The 13199-nt window shown below is 46.9% G+C and overlaps 1 long non-coding RNA gene across 1 annotated transcript; it reads right to left on the bottom strand.

The window, feature by feature from the left end:
• Positions 1–8616: 8616 nt before the first annotated feature.
• On the bottom strand, positions 8617–11520 carry LOC111947456. The gene is made up of 6 exons (XR_002873298.1): positions 11299–11520; positions 11078–11195; positions 10900–10992; positions 9816–10711; positions 9237–9741; positions 8617–9127 (listed from the first exon to the last, which is right to left on the bottom strand). It is a non-coding gene; the product is annotated as an uncharacterized LOC111947456 (long non-coding RNA).
• Between the last annotated feature and the right edge of the window lie 1679 nt (positions 11521–13199).

Raw genomic sequence — 13199 nt, 5'->3', positions numbered from 1 at the left:
AAGAAGCGTAAAGTTGCGCAGCGCCACCTTGTGTACAGGAGTATTTCTGTTTTACATTAAGCGCCATCTAATGTCAGGGAATGAAATTGCATGTTCACTCCACTCATCGTCAGCGAAAATCGCCTGGGTGTGAACACAAAAAACGTGGCGAAAAACGCTGGCGAATAACGCCTGGCGAATATTCGTCCCGGTGTGTACGGGCCTTTAGGGTTAACTTTTCACAGAATTGATGGTTGTCAGCGTTGCTGGGGGCGGTGAGGTGAGCGATACGCCAAGGTCCACATGGTTCCCAGGGTTGGCTTTGGTGGAGAAAGTGCGATAGTCTGGCCAGGCGTCAGTCAACGCAAAACCAATTTGTTTATTGTGGATGTCCAGTTCCTACAGGATCCTCATAGAACCCATCACCAGCACACCCCCAACTTTCTGTTCATGGATGATGATTCTTAACCACATGTGCCAGAAATGTCACCTTCTAACTTTGGGAAGTGGGAGTGCCTTATATGGTGTGAGCAGCAATGTTTTATCTCATTTATTAGTAATGTCTAGGGGGGACTTCTACATATTTTATTAAAATTCAGCCCCAATAGGAGAAGCACGCATGTAAATAATGACATCCCTTTCTACTGTGAATTGTGTAATTTTTGTTGAAGGGGACATGAATAATACACAAGTGATCGTTCACCTGTACCTCTGACTACAGTGAATAATAAAAAAAAATGGTTCTTGTCTTTGTTAAAAGAAAAATGAAAATGTAATCACAATATAATCATGAACATGCAAAGTAGATTGTACTCAATGCTTTTTCTTAGGTGGAAAATTACCTCATTTTAATAAGTAACAATATCAGAACTGAAATAGAGACTACATTCAAGCAAAGCAAGAATGAACAAAAACAAATTTGATGAACTTAAAAACAACCATCAACTAGAAACAAGAAACACAGGAAGTTCAGGGAGGACAATTAGAACCGGGGAAGAAGACACTTAGTGGTGATGAATCCAAAACATTAACAGTTGGGGGTCAGATCAATGACTATAAGAGAACTGGACCAAGTGAGTGTGACATCACCCATAGAAAATGACTTATTCAGTTGCCATTTTTTCACTATTTGGATGAAGTCATGTTAGAGCCAGACAACGTAAGTGATTGGTCCAAGTCAGTCTGTGTCATCATTTCTATGGCAACCACTCTCGCCAATCAGCAGGCTCGGGAGAATCTGTCAAACGTTTCGAACACTCAATGTAAGACCACAATTTTTTTTTTTTTTTTTTAACTTGTCCTGTCCAACAGCTAGGCAGGCAGATGAGAGCCGAGGGCCTCTTGTGTTGGACATATTTTACTTTAACAAGAGGGGTTATTAATCTTCAGACAAACCAAAGGTATGACTTTTATTCATTTCAACCATGATTGAAAATCTTTGGTGTTGGACCGGACGGAAAAGGAAAGAAGGGAAGAAGAGGGAGGGATGTCAGGGGGGGGGGGGGGGGGGTAGTGAGAGGGGGGGGGGGGTAAGACCATGAAGCAGCATAAAGCAGACAGGTTTACTGGTTGTTTATCATTACGGTACAGTTCAAATGTAGTACAAAAAGGGCGGGGCCTGTTCACACACACTCAAATATTATCAACACACCTGCTAGCTGCAAAAAAATGTTCACATGTCAACATGTACACAAAACAGATAGTGTTCACGAACGCATACCTATGCCTTTAAACCAACTAGTGTGAAATCTTTCATTCATTCAATCATGCAAACTATAAGTGCAAAGGTGAGCTAACACCTGTGCTCAGGTGAGTGTTTATGTTCTTCTAAAATGGATGGTGGAATGTGAAAAGAGGGAGTAGGAGCGCCCAGCCGCCCCCACACCCAGACCCCCGCCACAGCAGCAGCAGCAGCCGGAATTCCCCCAACGCCACACGGGAACAGGCAGGGAACGACCGCCAGGCGACCAAGACCGCCACCCAGGCCAGGGCCAGCAGGACCGCCGCGAGGCCCCCAGAGCCAGAGAGCAGGGAGGCGCGGAGGGAAAGAGAGCGCCGCCCCAGCCCAGCCAGGAAAGCAGCCTCCCCGCCGCGCCGGAAGAGCCCAACGCAGGGCCCCACCGGAGAAGGACGCCCACAGCCCCAGACGAGCACCCCACCACCACCCAGGAGTTCCGGACATCCCCCCGCCCCAACCCCAGGTACGAGCCAGGACCCCCCAAGGGAGACCCGCTCCGCACTCCAGGCAGCCACCCACCCGGCCCACGGTTGGTCCAGGGAGGAGCAAGGCAGGGGCCCGCCGCCCCCGCCCAGGAGGGGGGAACCCCGGGGAAAAAAGGGTGGCCCACAAGGGGTGTTATAAATATGGCCCGACCAGGCTCGGCCATGTTGGAAGTTTGGCGGGGCCCAGCGCTCAGGGGCAAGGACCAGGACCCACCCCCCAGGGACACGAACACCCCCGGCTCAGGTGTAATATGAACCCCCCCACCGTGCGGAGAGAGCACCGCCGGGCCCAGGGAGCCGGCACCCAAGGGACACGGCCACCATCGCCAAGGGGCCCGCACCCCCCACCAGGGAAGGGGTAGGGGACATATGGACCCAGGTCCCACCTTCCTTGCAAAATGTGTGTGCGTGTATGTGTGTATGAGAGGGTGTGTGTGTGCAGGGTGTGTGTGTTTATGTTGGAATGTATATATTGAAGGGGGAGGGGTGTGTGTACTAAGGAGGGTGCAGTTAAAATTGGCGAGTAGGGCACTAGGGGGACATCTCCTGATTACTCACAGTGATGTCCCCTCACCCTCCCCACCAAGGGGCCCTAAATGTCTAAGGTGCGGTTAAAATTGGCGGGTAGGGTGCCAGGAGGACATCTGCTGCTTGCTTGCAGTGATGTCCAAGCACCCCCCCTACCAAGGACCCTTCATGTCTAAGGTGCAAATAAAACCGAAAGAGGGGGGGCCCACTCCATACGGCAACCATAGGAGGGGGGCCACTGCCAAGTAGCCCCCCCCCAAGGCGCATCGCAGGCTAGACAAGACCACATACTTTTATTAAATCATCTGATTAATCAGTTTATAAATTGAATAGCTGGTAATAAAAATATAATGGAAAAACAATAGTAAGAACTTGTTAATATATAGCAGAGCAAGACATGGCTTAGCTGAAACTACCTGTGATTGTTAAGTTGACTGATTTTTCCTTCTTATGTTTCAAACGTATAAACCTTCTTTAACCTGGTGTTGAGATTGAAGAAAGGCTAAAAAAGGAACATCTGATAGATTACAGAAGCCTCTTTCTTGTGGTGAGGAGTTAATATCTGCCTGAAGGCAGAGCAGTGAACATTAGCTGATGCTGCTCACAGTTAGGTGCGGCATAACCCAAATGGATAACAGACTCTGGAGTGACAGAAAAAGTATTCTGAGGATGAATGGTCAGGATAAACCATAGGATCGGGCTGCAGTAGCTATAGTAAGACCTCAGAGCCTAGAGAGAAGCAGGAGGCGGAGATTTGAAGGCAGAGGCTGGGCGTCATGGAGACAGACTGACTGAGACATTTTGGGGGTGAATGAAGTGCTGGAGCTGAGATGTAAGCACAAGTGAAAGAAATCAACGGTGACCGGAGAAGCTGCTAGGAACGGAAATCATGGCTAACAAAATGAGCAGTAGGACAGATGCTGAAAGTGGTGGGGTTTAGTGGTGCTGTGGATTGTGGTGAGGGATGCATCAGCTACATTTACCCTGATTAATGGCTGCTGCTCAGGATGAGATTTTAGGGTGCTTCAGGTGCATTATGTTGCCCCAATTATCACAAAAAAACTACAAAGATGGCAAAGTTGGCGGATTCGGTGTGATATGACCTACAGGTGGGCTGCACAGTGGCGCAGTGGTTAGCGCTCTTGCCTCACAACAAGGAGGCCCTGAAGGCCACCTAACTGAATTAAATTTATTTCACTTAATTTTTTATGTCTATCCATCTCAATTTAATATGTTGATCTAACTTACATTTTTTGTTATTTTTTTTTTTAAATTTTGTTTATAAAACCTAAATTGACACTTTTTTTTTTAAAGTTTCAACCAATGGGCCTTGTAATTTCCATATCAAAGACATGAATGACCCAGCAATGTCTCGCATTACAAGGCAGAACCTCACGTGTGGTGTGCTCTGTCTTTAATATAAGGACATACGGTGTTTTACCGTATGTAAAACACCCCCTGGCGCAGAAAGAAATACACATAACAGTTTCAATTACTAGTTAAAACAGAGTAAAACAGCTGGACAACAAAACACATGGACAAAAACTCACACTTAAACCCCAATCTGCCTAGATAGGCAAAGAAAATGGTATCCCACAATTCCTTGCGCTGCCTTGCGTTATGATGTCATGACGTATTGGCAGCTTCACATCAATTGAATTAATTTGATAAAAAAGTAAAATAACAATGACAGACAACTATGTGTTATTCTTAAGTTGAATGAACTAAAAAGAGGTCTAAAATTAATTTTCTCCGAATACTTGGTGGGTGCAAATGTTGGAGAGCTGTGGCTGAGTATGTGGCTGGGGTAAAAATTTGATTCAAATACACAGAAGAAAAATAAACTATATGGTCTTTGGAGTGCTGCGGGCCATAACAAGAAAATAACAGGAATATTAAGTGTTTACTTTTGCAGAAAGCTTTGTGAAAAAAATGTGTCTAGAACCAACAAGACAGAGTCTCTCTTTCTTATCTTCCGATTGTCCTTCCCCTCTCCTTCCAGGTGAACCTTCAGACTCCTCACCCTGCTGGTACTCCAAATCCTGCTGCACCCCAGGTAGGGGGGCTCCGCTCTGCTCCGCCGTGGGCTTAATGAGCTGAAGAAGAAGGCCCTGCTGGAGTCAACCCTGTTATCGCTGCTACCTCTGTTCCCATTTAGGGACAGGCTCCGCTTCACAGGACACACAGCCAGGGAAGTATGAGGGAGGGGGGCAAAAGGAGGACACCCGGAGCGAGGAATTTTAACAAGAGAAAAGTAACTGCATTCACCTGCCCCCCTACGCCCACACATCATCTGCAAGTTCATCTTAATTCATCGCCATCTCTCTGCACATCTCCTTCACCTTCCCTGTCCCTGTTTTCTTGTGTCTCCTCAGGATTGGACACACTTCATTACCTCCTCTTTGATGTATTTCTATCACTTTCTCCTGTTCCATCTCTCCACAGCTTTCAGACTCAAAAAAACAAAACAAAAAACGTTTATCCTGCAGTAAGAGTCACTTGATGATGATTTCATCCCACTTGTTCCACTGCGGCTTCACTCTGTTTACCTTCGCTGTGAGTGGGAGCAGAGGGCTGCAGGTTGAATTTGTGTGGTCAAGAAGCACATCCGTCACCTGTGCAGATGTAGCCCACCTGTGACCTTCAACAAGATGTTGTTTCTTAAACCAGAGGAGGCATTTATAGTGGTGCAATCAACTTAGAAGACACACAGCTATGATTGCTGCCACCGAAGGAGACGATAAAAAAAGGATAACCAAGCAGAATAACTGCAACAATTTTGTTTTCTCAACACAAAATCTGCTCTCCTGCTGCTCCGAGACCAGCGTATCTCCTCGGGTCATTATGAAAGGCGAGGGCCAATGGCTCCTTCTTTATGATCTTCCATCAGCATGTGTGATCTTGATAAATGCCGGTCATTATTCCCCCAGCAGAGAACGTTAGAAAGCAACCACCGGAATAAAGCTATGCTTAGATTTTATGCTTCAATGTGAAAATCATCAGCCTTTCTCATATCTCATCCAAACAGATTCAAATGTTTTGGTTTATGTCTATAATAAAAATTAATTTTAAAAATACTATAATTTTAGGACTGTAAATTGCTCTGGGGTATAAGTTACAGCAGCCAATAATGCATAATAAAGGAAAAAAACATTATTTTTTTTAAGTGCACTAAAGTATAAGTCGCAGCAGCAAAAAAAAATAAAAATAAAAGGCATAACAAAGTAGAAAACTAATGTTGCATTGGAGTATAAGTCGCACTTTTGGAAGAAATGTAATTGAAAAAATATGGAAACAAGAGCAGAAATTTAGCCTTGGAAAGCGAACAAAATAGAATGAATATCTGCACGCTTCACTACAGTAACACATTGATGCTTATTTGGCCTCAAAAAGGAATCTAGTATATTAGTACAACATGTGAACAATTATGATAACCAGAGTATAAAGAGCATGCTAACAAGTCAACTAAACTCTTCAAATGAATAATTCCATTGAATTCTTCATCCTCTGTGTTGCTTTGGAACAAATCTGCCAAGTCTGGCCAAGGCTGTCAGTGGCAAATATAGGTACACACACCTAAAGTGCCCTCTAGTGGTTGTTCCTATATATATATATATATATATATATATATATATATATATATATATATATATATATATATATATATATATATATATATATATATATATATATATATATATATATATATATATATATATATATATATATATATATTAATTAAAAAAAAACATAGAAAGCTACGGACAAACTGGGTATGTGACGCATGTTCAAGAACCCACATTCTTGAATGCGCATTTAGCCCATGGTGTTCACACTGGAGCGTTGCTACCCGAAACCAGCGCTAAACAGCCAAACATATGAAGCAAATTGACAAAGTGGTGCCAATCTTGTGAGTCTTGCTTTATGACTTTATGTCATAAAATTACATCTGGGCACAAACAGCACATTATTAATGTATCTTCTATGATCAAATTTAAAATGAATGGCACTTCCATGAATTAAAAAGGGACGCCATCCATTCGTTACTACCGAATCCATGCCAGTCAAAGATCAACCTGATTTAACCTGCAACGTACATTCTGTGGCCGTGCGTTTTGTATGTACAGCCCAAAATGTGCGAAGCTAAAAATGTGCACATGCATTTTTATGGACGTTCGATTTAAGTATCTGCCTGAACGTGCATTGCTGTGGGCGGTGGAAAGGTAGCTTAAGTCGCTCCAGTTATACTCCTAGAAATCTGGTATTTAACATTTTAGACAGTTATGCAGAAAGACAGTAAAAAAAAAGGATGAAAGTTTGATTAAATGAACAGATGCTTTAAAAGTGGCCAAAGTAGAGAAAAAAGAAGGTTTGGTTTCTTCAGTCCCTTCAGCACAGCAGGACATCTCATCATGAATGGAAAATCTTTGCCTTGTGTGACAAATTCTCTGTTCTGTTGCCCCAGGCTGCTCGGGTAATGGCACAAATATGTCATCATAACAGGATGGTAAAAAAGTTTGGCAAGGTGTGGAGATGCTGAAAATCTGAAAACAACAGATCTGTTAGCTTGTGTCAAAGACAAACTTACAGTGCGAGAGGCACACGCGTCCGGCCTGATACAACCGTTTCTTCTCCGGTAAATGATCCTCATATGAGGCAGCATCTTTGCAATCATCAGTTAATGTGAAAGCTTAGATGTGGTCTCTGGCTTTGCAGCGACTGAGCTGGATGACGCTGAGGCTTCAGTTTCTCACTGATTTCCGGCAGTTGTGCAGATCGGGTTGTGAACAACCGGGTATCTGTTCAGCTGTCAATCAAGAACCAACTGCTTATTCTTGATTTAAATAAGAAAAAAAACAACAACATTTATTTAAAATGAAAATGTGTAACTACTGTCACAAGAACAGGCAGACGGCTGGTTCCAAATCCTGCAAGTTTATAAGCTCAGCTAAAAGTCCACAAAGCTATATCAGGGTCAGGCAGCCAGGGGACAATAACAGACATGAGATCATCAGAGGAGAGACAGGGTAGTTAAGATCCAGGCGAGAGTCGGGGCAGGCGGCAAATGGAGTCAAACACAGGGTCCACAGCGCAGTCCTTCAGTATGCTATGGTTGACTGAATGAATCAGTCAGGTGTGCAGCATCCAGGAAGTGTGCACTGGGGTTGCTGGGAGATGTAGTGCATCCAGAACTGTGGAGACAAGAGGGAGAGACCGAGCTTTTCTGACTTCTGACAACTACAAACTGTCGTGTGACGGTGTAGAACCGTCAGCTGCCGCTGCAGGCGCACACGCATGCACACACGCTCGCACACATACACACGTGCGCATAGACGCGCACGCTCGGACCCGGTAACACGTCATTTACATCAGCTTACCCTTTTCATTCCGTCCCTATCCCTCTGCAGGTAGCCCTGGGTGCACACTAGGTTGCCGACTCACCATCCCCATGCATACATTAACACGAAGCACACACGACGCCAACATTAACGTTGGTTTGTTTACCCGGAAGTAACCCGGTAACCCGGAAGTGGTCATGGACACCCTGGGTCATGTGACGCATCGGTCACTGTTTGTATTTATTTTTATTGATGATTATTGTTATTTTTCTGTACACGACACAGAATGTTTAGTTGAATGAAACTGTTTATTCCTGTATGTTTATTTATGTTGTTGAACAATGCAAACACTTCTCCCTGTTTTCTCTTTGGACTGATGGAGAGCAACGCCCAGGAGGAGGGGCTTGCCACTTAAAAGAGAACCAGATACAGCTGTCAGTGTGGGAGTCTGAGTGGAGAAGTTGGAGAGTCTGAAAGGAGAATTTGGAGTGTTGGATTGGAGAAGTCTATGTTGGTTAACCTTTGTGGAGCAATTGGTGTGCTCTGTTCTTGCATTAAAGTCAAAAATACTTTCACCTTGGCGCCTCTGCCCAATCATTCCCTGGTGGGACCCACGACAGTTGGTGTCAGAAGTGGGATAAGCAGATGGCTGGCCGCAAAAAGGTGAGACACAGAGGTCTGCGTTCCCAGAAGGAGGAGACGGAACCAACATCGGATGCAGTCCCTCTGTTGTCCAATTCATCCTCTGAGGAGGAGGTGGTAGATCCTGGTGCCTCTGGTGGTTCTCCAGGCCTGACCAAAGGCCCAGAAGGTGACTTGGCGGCTATGATGGAAGACTTCCTCCGTGGACAGCAGCAGCGGGAGGACAGATTCATCGCTGCCCTCCAAGGTTTGGAAGCCTCTTTTTCCAGGGCAGAGCACCATTCTGGTCGGCGGCGTAACATCAGTCCCAAAGCCGCTGGACCAAGCTCAGCCGCAGTGAGTAGCCCAAGGTTGGATCTGCCAACACCAGCTGCAACGTCCCGTCGACGGCATCCAGTGGCACAGGAGGACTCCAGCTGGTCAGATCAACCACAGAGCAGAGTCAGTTTACAGCCACCTGATTGGAGACCTTACATGGAGCCAAAGGTCCCTCCATATCAGACAGGTGAGGACATTGAAAATTACCTGCTACGTTTTGAACGGATTGCCAGGACGTGGAGATGGCCAGAGACTGAGTGGGCATGTCGCCTGGTGCCACTGCTGTCCGGAAAGGCGTTGGAGGCCTACACAGCAATGGACGAGCAGCAAGCCCACATCTACAAGGACCTGAAAGACGCACTCCTGGTAAAATTTGACATCTCGCCAGAGACTTACCGTCAGCAGTTCCGGTCTACTGTGGTGCCATCTGGGGAGAATCCGACTGAGACATACCACCGCCTGAAGGGCCTCTACCGTCGCTGGATCCGCCCAGAGCAACACAGCAAGGAGCAGATCGGGGAGATCGTCATCCTGGAGCAGCTACTGCGTGTGCTTCCAGCTGACGTGAGGACGTGGGTGAAGGAGCACGACCCGGAGGATGGCCTCACCGCTGCCCGGCTTGCGCTGCAGTATCTCAACGCTCGACGAGGAGCGTCTGCACGGCCGTCGGGTGGGGATCAGCGTCTTCCCATTCAAACCGCTCCACTGAGACCTGCATGGAGAGACTTCCATCAGGCAACGCAAGGTACCAACCCAGCACCTAACCAGCGAGCGGCGGGTAAGGACCTTGTGTGTTTCTATTGCCAGCAGATTGGTCACAAAGCCTCCGTATGTCCAATCCGCAAGACTAAATTCACAGGTGCTTGCTACGCACCCAGGCCAGAGACTGTCACAGGAGCAGGGCCTGTGCACATGGACAAAGACACTTTCCAGCCACTTAAACAGGTGACTGTGAACGGACAGCAGGTTACTGCTATGTTGGACACGGGCAGTTTTTTTTCTCTGGTCAAACAGAGTTTAATCCCTTTTGGTGGACTTGATTATAGCAGGCAAACAAGTGTTGTGTGTGTTCATGGCGACCAACATTTGTACCCAAAAGCGGATGTAACAGTGACCATAAATGAACAATACTATCTTTTGACTGTCGGGGTGGTAGAGAACCTACCTGTTGATTTAATTTTGGGGTGTGATTTACCTATGTTGGGGGACTTATTAAATGAGGCTACTGAAACAGCTAAAGCTAATGATGAGCTAGCTGTTACTGTCTCAGCACCTGTGCTAACTAGAGCTCAGGCTAAAGCGGGAATGCAAGGTCTTCCACGTTTGGATGACGATTTCTTTGATGGAGGCAAAGAAATGCCCAGAAAATCCCGTCGTCAAAAACGGTTTGAGAAGAAACTTAAGTTGCTGGATCCTGAGATCACAACAGCAGAAACATTTGACATACCAGCTGACATTTCGGCTTTGCAGAAAGAAGACCAAACTTTAAAACCATTGTTTGCCAAGGTGACAACAGAGAGTGACAAATGTTTGGGGAATGTGCGGTTTATTGTTGCTGATGATGTTCTGTATGCAGCTGAAGGTGAACACCTACGGTTAGTTCTTCCAACCACCTGCAGGCCACTCGTCATGCAATTAGCGCACACACTCCCATGGGCGGGTCACCTGGGTCGTCACAAAACCTATCTGCGGGTTAGTTCACGGTTTTTCTGGCCATCAATGTACACTGACATTCAGACGTACTGTGCAACATGTCCTACCTGCCAGAAAACTGCAATAACACACAAGTCTGACAGAGCATTACTACACCCACTTCCTATAATTTCCACTCCATTCAGTAGAATAGCCATGGACATTGTTGGACCTTTACCTAAGAGCAGTAGCGGTCACGAATACATCCTGGTGGTCTGTGATTATGCTACACGGTTCCCAGAAGCTTTTCCCCTGCGCACCATTACAGCTCCTGCAGTCATGAGAGCGTTAATTCAGTTTTTCTCCAGGGTAGGAATACCGGATGAAATTCTGACAGACCAAGGAACCAACTTCACCTCTCGGTTGATGAAACTGTTCCAACAGCAGCTTGGCATCACTGCCATCAAGGCGACACCGTACCACCCACAGACCAATGGCTTGGTGGAACGTTTCAACCAGACCCTGAAGAGGATGCTGCAGAAGTTCGTGAGTGACACAGGGAAGGACTGGGATCGTTGGCTACCATTCCTGTTGTTTGCTTATAGGGAAGTCCCACAAGCTTCAACAGGCTTCTCACCATTCGAACTCCTCTATGGCTGGGATGTCCAAGGCCCACTGGATCTCCTCAAGAAGAGCTGGGAGGCCAAATCCACAAAGACCTCAGAAAGGGGTGTGATCCAGTTTGTCCTGGAGATGAGAGAACGGTTGGCAAAGTACAGGGAAGAGGCAGAAGTCAACCAACGAGAGGCCCAAAGGAGTCGGAAGACGTGGTACGACCAGCAGGCCCGTCACCGTGAACTCCTACCAGGTCAGAAGGTTCTGCTACTTCTTCCCTCTTGTACCAGCAAACTACTGGCAAAGTGGCAAGGGCCATACACCATTCTCCGCAGGATGGGACCTGTCACCTATGAGGTGCACCATCCTGACAAAAAGAAAGAAAAGCAGACATACCACGTGAATCTACTTAAAGAGTGGAAGGAAGGTGCTAACCATCCAACAGAGAAGTCTTTGCTAGTCAGAGCTGTGAAGACTGAGGAAGACTTGGACTCTGATCTGGGAGCACTGACTCACTCAACCCCTCCGTCTCTGTCACATTTACCTCCGGAACAGACTACAAAGATAATGGACTTATTTCGTGAAACGCCATCTCTTTTTTCTGCACAGCCAGGAAGAACTACACTCATTAGCCATTCCATACGGCTCAAAGATGGACGACCAATCCGGCAACGGCCTTATCGGGTACCACAGAAGTTGGTGGGAAGGCTGAACGATGAGGTGAGGAAGATGCTGGAGCTAGGTGTCATTGAGCCGTCCAACTCAGAGTGGAGCAGTCCGGTGGTGATCGTTCCCAAAAAAGACGACTCACTGCGGATATGCATCGACTTCAGGAAACTGAACGCCGTTTCGGAGTTCGACGCATATCCAATGCCGAGGATTGACGACCTGCTGGAGAAGATCGGGGCTGCTAATTTCATCACCACTCTTGACCTATGCAAGGGTTACTGGCAAGTACCTCTCAGCAACACCTGTCGACCATACACGGCGTTCAAAACACCTGCTGGACTGTTTCAGTTTACAGTTATGCCTTTTGGTCTGCATGGAGCACCAGCCACGTTCCAACGGCTGATGGACAGGGTGCTGCAGGGATGTAACCACTGTAGTGCAGCCTATTTGGATGACGTGGTGATCTACAGTCACACCTGGGAGCAACACCTAGATCACCTGCGTCTGGTCCTGAGGAAACTACAAAATGCAGGCCTGACCTTAAACGTGAGCAAGTGTGAGTGGGCCCGGAAGGAAACTCGTTACCTGGGGTACCTGCTGGGAGGTGGTGAGGTGCGTCCGCAGGTGGATAAAGTTGAAGTTATCCGCAATTGCCCTCGACCACGCACCAAGAAAGAGGTACGCTCCTTCCTGGGGTTAGCTGGATGGTACCGGCGGTTTGTCCATCAGTTCGCCACCATTGCAGCTCCTCTCACTGCCCTTACAGAGAAGAGGCAGAAAAACCCCGTGACCTGGACAGATGAGTGTGAACAGGCTTTCCAAGCATTGAAAAATAAATTGTGTTCCTGTCCTGTTCTCAAGAGTCCTAACTTTGATCAAAGGTTCCTCGTCCAAGTGGATGCCTCAGCAGTCGGACTTGGTGCTGTCCTGGCTCAGGGAGACCCAGGTGAAGAGCGACCAGTCCTGTACCTCAGTCGGAAACTGCAGCCGAGAGAGACAAGGTACTCCACTGTGGAGAAGGAAGGACTTGCCATTAAGTGGGCGTTGGATAGCTTGAGGTACTACTTACTTGGCAGAGAATTCGACCTTGAGACAGACCACAGGGCCCTGACATGGATAAATACCATGAAGGACCACCACAACCGGCTTACGCGCTGGTATCTGGCGCTTCAGCCGTACAAATTTAACCTACGTCACCGTCCCGGAAAACAAAACATAGTGGCAGATTTCCTGTCCAGATTGCCGCACATCGCC

This window comes from Oryzias latipes, chromosome 5 (assembly GCF_002234675.1).
Source record: "Oryzias latipes chromosome 5, ASM223467v1".
NCBI lineage: Eukaryota > Metazoa > Chordata > Actinopteri > Beloniformes > Adrianichthyidae > Oryzias > Oryzias latipes.
Note: the sequence above shows the minus strand (reverse complement) of the source record. Positions and strands in the feature narration are given on the sequence as shown.